The sequence below is a fragment of the Lampris incognitus genome, chromosome 2 (assembly GCF_029633865.1).
Source record: "Lampris incognitus isolate fLamInc1 chromosome 2, fLamInc1.hap2, whole genome shotgun sequence".
In the NCBI taxonomy this organism is placed as follows: Eukaryota; Metazoa; Chordata; class Actinopteri; order Lampriformes; family Lampridae; genus Lampris; species Lampris incognitus.
The window spans coordinates 87,704,721-87,717,048 of record NC_079212.1 but is presented as its reverse complement, the minus strand read 5'-3'; the positions used below and the strand labels follow the sequence as shown (position 1 = coordinate 87,717,048).

The window sequence follows — 12,328 nt, the reverse complement described above, 5'->3', positions numbered from 1 at the left end:
CTGTCAGTCAGTTAACCTACCTCCTGTCAGTCAGTTAATCTACTTCCTGTCAGTCAGTTAACCTACCTCCTGTCAGTCAGTTTATCTACTTCCTGTCAGTCAGTTACCTTACCTCCTGTCAGTCAGTTAACCTACCTCTTGTCAGTCAGTTAACCTACCTCCTGTCAGTCAGTCAATCTACTTCCTGTCAGTCAGTTAACCTACCTCCTGTCAGTCAGTTAATCTACTTCCTGTCAGTCAGTTAACCTACCTCCTGTCAGTCAGTTTATCTACTTCCTGTCAGTCAGTTACCTTACGTCCTGTCAGTCAGTTAACTTACCTCCTGTCAGTCAGTTAACCTACCTCCTGTCAGTCAGTTAACTTGCCTCCTGTCAGTCAGTCAATCTACCTCCTGTCAGTCAGTTAACTTACATCCTGTCAGTCAGTTAATCTACTTCCTGTCAGTCAGTTAACCTACCTCCTGTCAGTCGTCACGTAAGGGTGAAGAGATATATAGTGTGTGTGTGTGTGAGAGAGAGCGAGAAAATCTTTGTGTCCATGTGTGTACGTATGCATCTCCGTTGTTCCAGTCAGTGGCGGCTGGTGCTAAAACACATTTTTTTGGGGGGGGGGGCAATGTACCTTGGTGCAGCACACATGACAGCTGCTTTAACGTCCACACAGTCACAGAGTTATTAAGAAGGACGATGTGGCCTAGAGATTTTATCAGGGTTGGTAGACGGTGGATGATTGACAGTCGAGACGAGGCGTGGTGGTGGGTGTGAACATGATTGACAGCCACGAGAATTGTCCAGTCACGTTAGATCAAAAAACCATTACAACAATTCCGATTCGCTGCCAATAAAAGTGGGCGTGTCTGGGGAGGCACAGAACTGCGCCCCCTGGGAAACCTGAAGGAACCAATCAGACAGCAGCCTCAGGTCACCTGCTCACCACAAGTTTGAGGGCTTACATAAGGTATGGTTTGGCCGGCGCCCCTCACCCAGGAAGTATATGTATTCAAACAGGAAGTATATGTGTTCAGACAGGAAGTATATGTATTCAGACAGGAAGTATATGTATTCAGACAGAAATCAACCAAACACCATTTGAACCAGTATTTAATGCTGCTCACAGACTGACAACACTTTTATTTCATCATTATTATATTATTATACAACTACATTATATTCAACATGTTTAAGTAGATCTCTTGACGTTTGAAGGGGGCGGTGCCCCAGCGCCCTCTACTGGCCAGCCACCACTGGTTCCAGTACATCTGCTTACAAATGGATCGTGGCACCCAAGGTAGGGGACTGAGACTGGCTGAGACATCAGACCCAACGTCAGAATATGAAAGTGGTCTTTATACACCACACCAATGCCCCACTGGCAAAAATCTACCCAGCTACCTACCACACTTGTAACTGCTGCAACCAATCACCCACCAACCATATCACGTGTTGTGGTCCTGTCCAACACTGACTGATTTCTGGTGTCCACATGTTTAACACACGTGGGGCAGGACTTGGTAGGAACCTGAAGCCTGACCCTCTTACAGCCCGATGCGGAGCGCCACCATCTGCAGCACCCAGTCTGTCTTTGATACAACAGCGCGTCTCGGCCTTTACCTCTCTTTCAGCTGGGCACCTCATTTTACTAAAGTGGAAACGTGCCCCCCCCCCCCCACACACACACACAGATACCACCTCAAACCAAACTTGAAAAAATTAGATTTTCACTTAAAAACTCCAGTAATCCCTTTGACATGACCCGGAAGCCCTTTGTCGAACATGGCTACCATCCACCCAGTGGATGGTATGGCCAGTGGGAGGAATGTGGGTGGGGATTTGGATGGGGATGTGGGGTGGGGATGTAGGTGGGGATGTGGGTGGGAATGTGGGTGGGGATTTGGGTGGGGATGTGGGTGGGTTTATAGGTATGATGAGTGCACCTATCTGCCTTTCACTTGGTGTTCTTCTCCTGTAACCAGTGGGTGGGACTGGGCTAATGGGTGTATGAAGACTGGGTAAGAATCAATTGGAGGGCGTCCGGGTGGTGTGGCGGTCTATTCCGTTGCCTACCAACATGGGAATCGCCGGTTCAAATCTCCGTGTTACCTCCGGCTGGGTCGGGCGTCCCTACAGTCTGCGGGTGGGAAGCCGGATGTGTCCTGGTCGCTGCACTAGCGCCTCCTCTGGTCGGTGGGGGCGCCGGGGGAGAATAGCGTGATCCTCCCATGCGCTACGTCCCCCTGGTGAAACTCCTCACTGTCAGGTGAAAAGAAGCGGCTGGCGACTCCACATGTATGGGAGGAGGCACGTGGTAGTCTGCAGCCCTCCCCGGATTAGCAGGGGGGGGGGTGCAGCAGAGACCGGGACAGCCCGGAAGAGTGGGATGATTGGCCGGGTACAACTGGGGGGAAACAAGGGGGGGGGGTAATTGGAACAGGGAGTGATTCCGGTTCTTGTTGCTGCTGTTTTTCTACTGTTTGTATACCCCAGTGTCACAGCTTCTGTACGGAGCAGGAGGTGCTCTCTCAGCTCTCAGCTGGCTCTCACAGCTGGTCAGACCCTCACCAATCTAACATAAAAGTCGGTCAGACCATGAAAACTGGAAAACGCCAACCTTCTGATTCTGGACCCTGCCCGCGTTTCCTTCCTGTTTGTCTTATTCCTGTAAATGCTCTGCCTTCTTCTAAATCTCATGAGTGTGTGTGTGTGTGTGTGTGTGTGTGTGTGTGTGTGTGTGTGTGTGTGTGTGTGTGTCGGCCTATCCTGGGTGTCTCCTGCTGCCGTCCAATGAACGCTGGGATATGCTCCAGCATCCCCGCGACCCTGAGAGCAGGATGAGGGCTGGCTGGCTGGCTGGCTGGATGGCTGGATGGATGAATGGATGGCTGGCTGGATGGCTGGATGGATGAATGGCTGGCTGGCTGGCTGGCTGGATGGCTGGCTGGCTGGCTGGCTGGCTGGCTAGATGAATGGATGGCTGGCTGGATGGATGGCTGGCTGGCTGGCTGGCTGGATGAATGGATGGCTGGCTGGCTGGCTGGATGAATGGATGGCTGGCTGGATGACTCTCTACCCCGGACGTATTGAGGTTAATTATGAGCAGGACATCAACAGGGAACTGTGTGTATGTTCAAGATGTGCAGCCTCAGCCACAGTAAAGTGCTTCTTAACAGCCACACTGCAACCCGCTATCATCCTGCAGGCAACGTCTGCAGTGCAGTAGACGAGGACGTGGAAAAAGATCTGATCTGAGAGGGAGTCCGGATGTCGGCCGGATACTCACGTTACAGTGATGACAGCGCAGCTACCGACTCCAGAATATCCCGCACGCTGTTTACTACCACACACCAGCCACGGCAACGCACGTTATGCTGGTGCGGACTGAAACAGGCTGTTTGGAGAAGGGCAGTGGAAACCTGGGGTGGGAAAGCACGTGCTGTCCGGGTGTTTTCCAGACATCAGCCTCCTGAATCACTGACCGTGACTCAACAGCAGGGAGCAGGGGGGAGGGGGAGGGGGGTGTCTGTTGAACGTCACTGTCAAATTCTCTGCTGAATCCTCTTTTGTTGTTTCTGTAGCATTAAAACAGCCTCTGGCAGGAGTGCATTTCCGGGAGTTTGTTATTATGGGACGTGAGGAGGTGCAGCCTCTGCTGCTGTGGCAGGTTGTTATTCAGTTACATGGATGATGCCATGAGGCCTTTTTCATGCCAATGCCAACTTTTGTCATTGATCTTTTTTGTAAAACTGAAAGCAAATGCTTACCAAATACATTGATCAATAAACATGATGAGACTTCCGGTGTGGGAAAACTTCCGGTGTGGGAAGGTGGCTGCGCGAATGCATGTTTGCAGCGGCCTCACCCAGTACCGTCCATGCAGTGTCTTTGTCCACGTCTGCGTCTCAGTTTGTGTCTTCGTTTGATGACTGGGAGAGCTGGCGAGAGCTTGGTCTGTTGCCACCTGTGGGCAAAGGGACCACGGCCCTGCCTGGAGCTGCACCCGAGGAGGAAACACCGAGGGCGGTCTGACAGGACGCGGAAGCGGGGCGGGCTAAGCTAACTGCTAGCCCATGCAGAATGGCAGTTTCGATGACACCAAGGGTGGTCTGGCAGCGGCCTCGCCTGGCGTGGACTGTGTTTATAGTGTCGTCGTGTGGAGTGCGGGGAGGTGTGTCGAAGGTGTCTGGCTGGGAGAGCTGGCGTTGGATTGGCTGGGGGAGCCTGGTCTGCTGCGTCCAGTGGGCCCAAGGACCACGGCCCTGCCTGGAGCTGCACCCGAGGAGGAAACACCGAGGGTGATCCGACAGGATGTGGAAGCGGGGCAGGCTAAGCTAACTGCTAGCCCATGCAGACCGGCAGTCCGACAGTCATCCTGACGTTCGCTCTCTTGGACAGTGAATTTATTATTTTTTAAAATATGTTGGGTATGTGTGTTCTTGTAGCATTTTTTTTTTTTGGTAGTTTGTTTGTATGTGTTCTTGTAGTTTGGACATGTGTTTTTGTCTTTGTGTTGCACTGCTGTGGGCTGGGGAAATTATATGTCATTTCATTTCATGTGCATGGAATGAAATGACAAATAAATGTTCCTCATTCCTGATATTAACACTGGGTAGTCATTCCCTAAGCCTGTTTCAGTTTCCTGTCAGTAGAGAGACATCATGACAATATACACCATATGGACAGGATTGGGACAGCTGGCCATTACACCGACAGGAGCTTTTGATATCCCATTCTAAATACATAGGCATTACTATGGAGTTGGTCCCCCCTTGCTGCTATAACAGCTTCCACTCGTCTGGGAAGGCTTTCCACAAGATTTTGGAGTGTGTCTGTGGGAATTTTGCCCATTCATCCCGAAGAGCATTTGTGAGGTCAGGCACTGATGTTGGACGAGAAGACCTGGCTCGCAATCTCCGTTCTAGTTCATCCCAAAGGTGTTTGATGGGGTTGAGGTCAGAGCTCTGTGCAGACCAGTCAAGTTCTTCCACACCAAACTCACCCAACCATGTCTTAATGGACCTTGCTTTGTGCACTGGGGTGCAGTCATGCTGGAACAGAAAAGGGCCCTCCCCAAACTGTTCCCACAAAGTTGGAAACATAGAATTGTCCAAAATGTCTTGGTATGCTGAAGCATTAAGATTTCCCTTCACTGGAACTAAGGGGCTTAGCCCAACCCCTGAAAAACAACCCCATACCACTATCCCTCCTCCACCAAACTGTACAGTTGGCACAATGCATTCAGGCAAGTAACATTCTCCTGGCATCTGCCAAACCCCGACTCGTCCATCAGACTGCCAGACAGAGAAGCGTGATTCGTCACTCCACAGAACACGTTTCCACTGCTTCAGAGTCCAGTGGCAGCGTGCCTTACACCACTCCATCTGACGCTTGGCATGGTGCTTGGTGATGTGAGGCTTGCATGCAGCTGCTCGGCCATGGAAACCCATTCCATGAAGCTCCTGGGGCACAGTTTTTGTGCTGATGTTAATGCCAGAGGAAGTTTGCAACTCTGCAGTTATTGAGTCAACAGAGCGTTGACGACCTTTACGCACTAGGAGAATTTACAGCACCTTTTGGAGGTGATCACAACAGAAATGAGAAAATTAAAAGGGTGGTTTGACATGATACCATTACATTTGAACAAAACAAAGATTGTGTTGTTAGGAAGTTGTGAAATAAACACCCAAGTACAAATGAGGATAGACAATGTCAACGCAGCAAGAGTATATTAAAATTAATTTCTAGGTGTGATAATAGACCACAGAATCTGCTGGAAACCTCATCCAAAATATGTGAGCAAAGCTGGCAAGCAGCATTGCAGTGAAAACAAGGCATATTCTGGATCATAAAGCATTGTACACACTACATTGTTCCCTTGTATTGCCATATCTGACCTATAGTCTAGTCAGTTAAGGCAAAATGGCTGCAAAAAGTCATTCACATTTGAGCCTATGTTTTTCTGTTAATTTAGAGTCCAATAAAGAAAAAAATGCAAGGAGCCCAAAATTTTAGGTGGGGGAAGTCTCTGAAATGGCCACGCCCACTTTTTAGGCCTGGAAATCAGTATCTCGGCTCCTGAATGTCGCAGAGAGCTGATCATGGGCTCAAAAGAAGCAGAAGCACCACATTTATATAAGCATTATGAACAAACATATACCCCAAAACCTTTACTTTTTCAGATATTTTAAGAAAACTAATTTTTACTGGTCACGTTTCACGTATCAGCTCCTGAAGGTTGTAAAAAGCTATATTTGACATGAATCTCATTCGCTGCCTATGTTATAAAGCATGAAGCACAATACACACACGAATCATGAGTTTAGAAAATATCTTAGTTGTCTGTGGTTCTTCTTATCACTTGGGATGTAATGCCGCCTCTGACCACAATTACAAATTGGCGCTGTTTGTTTATCAAGTGGTTGATTCTACAGGAAAGGAAGCAGAAGTGCACATGTTTCAGTAAAGCTAGTTTACTGTAAACATTTGCCAAAATATGACATGCATGCCTCATCTGGCCTTCATATCAGTGAGTTAATTTGTTCCTGACCTCGTGGATGGATGGTAAGGAACAGTGTTGTTTTATTTTTGTATGTTTACCTTGTAAAACATTATTTTCACCTTAGCTCATATGTGTAGGCCTAACTAGCCTTGCAAGCATGACTTGCTCGATACACTCGACAGCACAGTTGCACAGTTGTAGTATTTGGCTAAGGCATTACCTACTTTTGGACAGTTGGTGTTTGTGTGTCTGCTTGCTCTACACATGTTGGTTAATTTTGGGCATTTTTAGTTGGCTGGTATGAAAGGGTGAAAGTATTTGTAGTAACAACACTTTTATTATGCTATATTTGGACACACTTTTATTGGACTATATTTTGTATCTATGCAGAAGAATAAATAACATTGTTTATTGCATGCTATTTTTGTGGGAGGGTGGATGTATTGTGCCATACCAGTGAAACATCACTCTGTTACAAACTTGTGTACAGAAAAATCAAGTTTAAATTAGTTCTGATTTTCCATGATCAGATGATCCCCCATCCTAACTATGGAACTAGGGAACAAGACCCTGTGCATTGTCTGCAAGGTTAGTTTTCACGTGTGTGCTTCAGTAGTATAATGTTTATGACATCAATGAGTCCAACAGTGTTAGTTTTCATGCGTATTCCTTCAGTAATGTAATGTTTATGACAGCAATGAGTCCAACATTTCATTTCTAAATTCATGACAGGAATCTGGTGGAAGGGACATAACTGCTGTCACAGCTCCTAAGCTGCTTCACCAAGTAAAACTGTTTGAGGAATCCGGACTGATCACCAATGATGCGGATATCAATCTTTCACAGAGACTGTCAGCTGTCAATGCAGAAACTTTACAGGATGGATATAAAATCCACAAGAGTTGCTATGATCGCTATAATAACAGCCATTTCAATTGTGCGAAGGATCGTAAACGGAAAAGAGAACTGGACCTTGCAGATCACCAGACTATTGGGGCAAACACACGAGCAAAGGCTGGGCCTAGTCTTGCGTTTGGAGCCGAACTTTGCTTCTATTGTGAAGAGCCAGCCATTGAGAACCCTCGGAAGAAGGACAAATCAGAACCATTGTTAGCTGCTGCGGGAAAAGAAAAGTCAGCAAAACATGTGAAGGATTTCACAGACAATCTAGCGATGATGGCCAAAGTCCTGAATGATGGCAAAATACTCAGATTACTTGAAACTGATGTTAGATCACGGGAGTTATTCTATCACAGGAAGTGCCACTCAAGATACCGTAACAGGTGAGCCAGCACAACATACCCTTTTAAGTTCAATTCTTAAGTTGAGCTATAGTCGGGCCATATATATATATTTTAATAATTTGATTATTTCTTCTTACTAGATACAGTTCAGCGAGCTGCAGGATAAAGCAAGAAAGAACTTCATCACAGAACTCCCCAGACATGATCCAGTATGCTGAATATATCGCCATGGAGGAAGTAGGGAACTTCATTGATGACAGCTCAGAAAATGTTTTTGATCTTCACAAACTCGAGAATATTTATCTGCAGAAAGTTGAAGATTTGGGCTTCGACCGGCCCAAATCTCACTCTACACGATTTGCTGAGAAACTCTCGAACAGCTGTCTGGACATAAATGTAGTGCAGAAAGAGACAGGGGCACATTACAGGGTTATTAAGAAGGGTAGTTTGGACAATGTAAAACAGCCTGCTACAACTCCCTTGTCCCCCTGTCATTGAATGGGGTTGGACTACCGAAGGGGAGGAACTCTTCGTCAAGTGGAGCACAGTTTCCACAAGAGATACATTGTCTCAAGTAACAGGGGTGTGTAGTTGCAGATCTAATAAGTGTACCTCATGTTCTTGTGCTGGCAGAGGGATGAAATGTCTCATTTATTGCAAGTGCCTCAGCAAGTGTTTGAATCCAGTCTGATGGGATGTGTGAGGTTAAAATAAAGATTTTTTTGGACCTCACATGGTTTGCTTTGTTTCTTTGGTGGTTACTGGGTTCCTCCTCTTATAACAAAGAGTCAACTTGAATACTAGCACTCCATGAGTAGATGTAACACTTTTACTCAAACAAACTGTATAGCCTTATTGCACAGATTTGGCTAAAGTTGATTGCATGCTGCTGATCAATTCAATGGAAAAAAGAACATGTTCATGAATAGCTCAAAACGTGAAGGTTTTAGGGCATACAGTATATTTGTTCAGAGCACTAATATAAATAGTTATTTCCACATCTTTTGAGCCCAATATCAACTCGGGGCAACCTCCGAGAGCTGAGCCTGAGATATAGTCCCAGGGCTAAAAAGTGGGCGTGGCCATGTATGTGACCAGTGAAAATTAGTTTTTTGTAAATACCTGAAAAAGTAAAGGTTTTGGGGTATATGTTTGTTCATAATGCTTATATAAATGTGGTGCTTCTGCTTCTTTTGAGCCCATGATCAGCTCTCTGCGACATTCAGGAGCCGAGATACTGATTTCCAGGCCTAAAAAGTGGGCGTGGCCATTTCAGAGACTTCCCCCACCTAAAATTTTGGGCTCCTTGCATTTTTTTCTTTATTGGACCCTAAATTAACAGAAAAACATTGGCTCAAATGTGAATGACTTTTTGCAGCCTTGACCCCATATTTGCCCTTAACTGACCAGACTACTACTGTGTGGAGGTATGGGGTAGCACCTACAAAAGCAACCGATTTCACAAAAACACTAATATATGCTGTTTTTCAAGTCACGTGCCTTGGGGTTCATATATCCCATAGAATGTAACACAGCACAAATAACATATGAAGCCAGAAATAATTCACTCCCGGTAATGTACAAAAAAAGGTTCTTGGACAGAGAGAGGGGTTGTAATGTGAGAGGAAAGTTTAATCTAAAGAGACTCTGTTTGTACAGCTTTGAAGAGTATGTGTATTACCATCTGTGGGGTGAATTGGTGGAATAGTTTAGATGTGGAACTCAAGCAAAGTACAAACATTATTCAGTTCAAAAGATCCATCCATCCATCCATCCGTCCATCCATCCGTCCGTCCATCCGTCCGTCCATCCGTCCGTCCATCCATCCGTCTATCCATCCATCCATCCATTAGCCAAACCACTTATGCTGCTCTCGGTCTATCCCAGCAGTCATTGGGCGGCAGGCGGGGAGACACCCGGGACAGGCCGCCAGGCCATCACAGGCCCCCCCCCCCACACACACACACACACCACACAAACACACACACCCACCCACACACACACCTAGGGACAATTTAGTATGGCCAATCCACCTGACCTACATGTCTTTGGACTGTGGGAGGAAACCGGAGCACCTGGAGGAAACCCACACAGACATGTGTGGAGAACATGCAAACTCCACACAGAGGACGACCCGGGAAGTTCAAAAACTACTACTACTACTACTACTACTACTACTACTACGACTTTCGGCTGCTCCCGTTAGGGGGCGCCACAGCGGATCATCCGTTTCCATCTCTTCCTGTCCTGTGCATCTCCCTCTGTCACACCAGCCACCTGCATGTCCTCCCTCACCACATCCATAAACCTCCTCTTTGGCCTTCCTCTTCTCCTCTTCCCTGGCAGCTCCATATTCAGCATCCTTCTCCCAATATACCCAGCATCTCTCCTCCGCACATGTCCAAACCATCTCAGTCTTGTCTCTCTTGCTTTGTCTCCAAACCGTCCAACCTGAGCTGTCCTTCTAATATACTCATTCCTAATCCTGTCCTTCTTCATCACTCCCAATGAAAATCTTATCATCTTCATCTCTGCCACCTCCAGCTCCTCCTCCTGTCTTTTCGTCAGTGCCACTGTCTCCAAACCATACAACACAGCTGGTCTCAAAACCATCTTGTAAACCTTCCCTTTAACTCTTGCTGGTACCCTGGTTTTTATGTTTTTTGTTATTTCTTTTGTTACATGCTCAAAACAAATCAAATCAAAATTAATAAGTAGGCAGGTTGTGTTACTTAATGATCCAGTAGAAAGAACGCCAGCTGAATGTCGGTTTGGAACCCTCTCAAGTCCCTGGTGTTGTATCAAACTCTGTATCCCCGTCGACATCCATTTCCTCCCAGAGTTCGATCCAACACCGAGATGCTTGATTAACCTTAACCTAACCTCAATTTAAACCTAAACATAAACCGTAACCTCAACCTAACCCTAACCCTAACCTAAACATAAACCCTAACCTCAACCTAACCTCAACCTAAACATAAACCCTAACCTCACCCTAACCTCAACCTAAACATAAACCCTAACCATAACCCTAAACCTAACCATGACCCTAACCCTAACCATAACGCTAACCATGACCCTAACCCTAACCATAACCCTACCCCCGGTCCTTATCCTAAACCTAACTCCTCCCCCTACCCGAATGAAGGTCTGTATCCCAACCCCCCTGTAGCGAGAGGCAGCTTGGACCCACAACACACCGCCATAATTAGTTCACACCTCAACCATACCCCACCGCTGCATTTCATACCTCTCATCTCCACCTTTTCACATAAAATAACCGGTCTCCACCATGCCATAAAGAACAATTTCTCCAGTTTACAGTCTCAGCACCCGGCTTTCCACAACAACAAAATCATCTCAGCTTACAGAAAGAACAAGAGCCTCCACAACATACTTGTCAAATCCCAATTCTCAGATCATAGATCCATACCACAACCACAGTACAGTCACCACTACAGAAACAGAAAATACATCCAAAACCCACACACCAACACAGCTATGCCCACCTTAGGCTCATTCTCCATCAACACCACAAACGTCATCTACATCATTACATGCACCCTCTGTAATAAACACTACATTGGAGAAACCCACCACTCTATACACACTCGACTCTCACAACACATGCACAACATCGGGGAAGGCAAACTTCGGACCCCCCTAATCACACACTTCCAAACGCACCCCTCTACCCACCTCATCATCTCTGGCCTTGAAAATAACGATCCCTGGACCGTGGGGCAGAGGAAGAGAGCTGAAAAACAGTGGATCCACAAGCTCAGGACGACCGCACCAGGAGGCCTCAATAATGATGATTAATTATGCCGGCCCCTGTTTGGTCATGTCCATGCATCTGCGAGCAACCATCTTTACCCATTGGGGGGACTAGTTCAGACACCGTAGGCCAGTGCAAATGAAGTCATTTATTGACACCCTGAACCCCAACCCTAACCCAACCCTAACCCTAACCTCAACCTAAACATAAACCCTAACCTCAACCTAACCTTAACTTCAACCTAAACCCTAACCTCAACCTAACCCTAACCTCAACCTAAAATAAACCCTAACCTCAACCTAACCCTAACCTTAACCTAAAATAAACCCTAACCTCAACCTAAACCCTAACCTTAACCTAAAATAAACCCTAAACTCAACCTAACCCTAACCGCAACCTAAACCCTAACCTCAACCTAACCCTACCTCAACCTAACCCTAACCTTAACCTAAAATAAACCCTAACCTCAACCTAACCCTAACCTCAACCTAACCCTAACCCTAACCTCAACCTAAACCCTAATCTCAACCTAACCTCAACCTAAACATAAACCCTAACCTCAACCTAAACATAAACCCTAACCTCAACCTAAACATAAACCCTAACCTTAACCTAACCCTAACCTCAACCTAACCCTAACCTCAACCTAAACATAAACCCTAACCTCAACCTAACCTCAACCTAAACATAAACCCTAACCTCAACATAACCTCAACCTAAACATAAACCCTAACCTCAACCTAACCCTAACCTTAACCTAAAATAAACCCTAACCTCAACCTAAACCCTAACCTTAACCTAAAATAAACCCTAA

At 46.4% G+C, this 12,328-nt stretch overlaps 1 long non-coding RNA gene across 1 annotated transcript; it reads left to right on the top strand.

Moving 5' to 3' along the window:
- Positions 1-6,421: 6,421 nt before the first annotated feature.
- Positions 6,422-7,657, top strand: LOC130108515 (uncharacterized). The gene is made up of 3 exons (XR_008809890.1): positions 6,422-6,554; positions 7,023-7,080; positions 7,225-7,657. It is a non-coding gene; the product is annotated as an uncharacterized LOC130108515 (long non-coding RNA).
- The last annotated feature ends 4,671 nt before the right edge of the window (positions 7,658-12,328 follow it).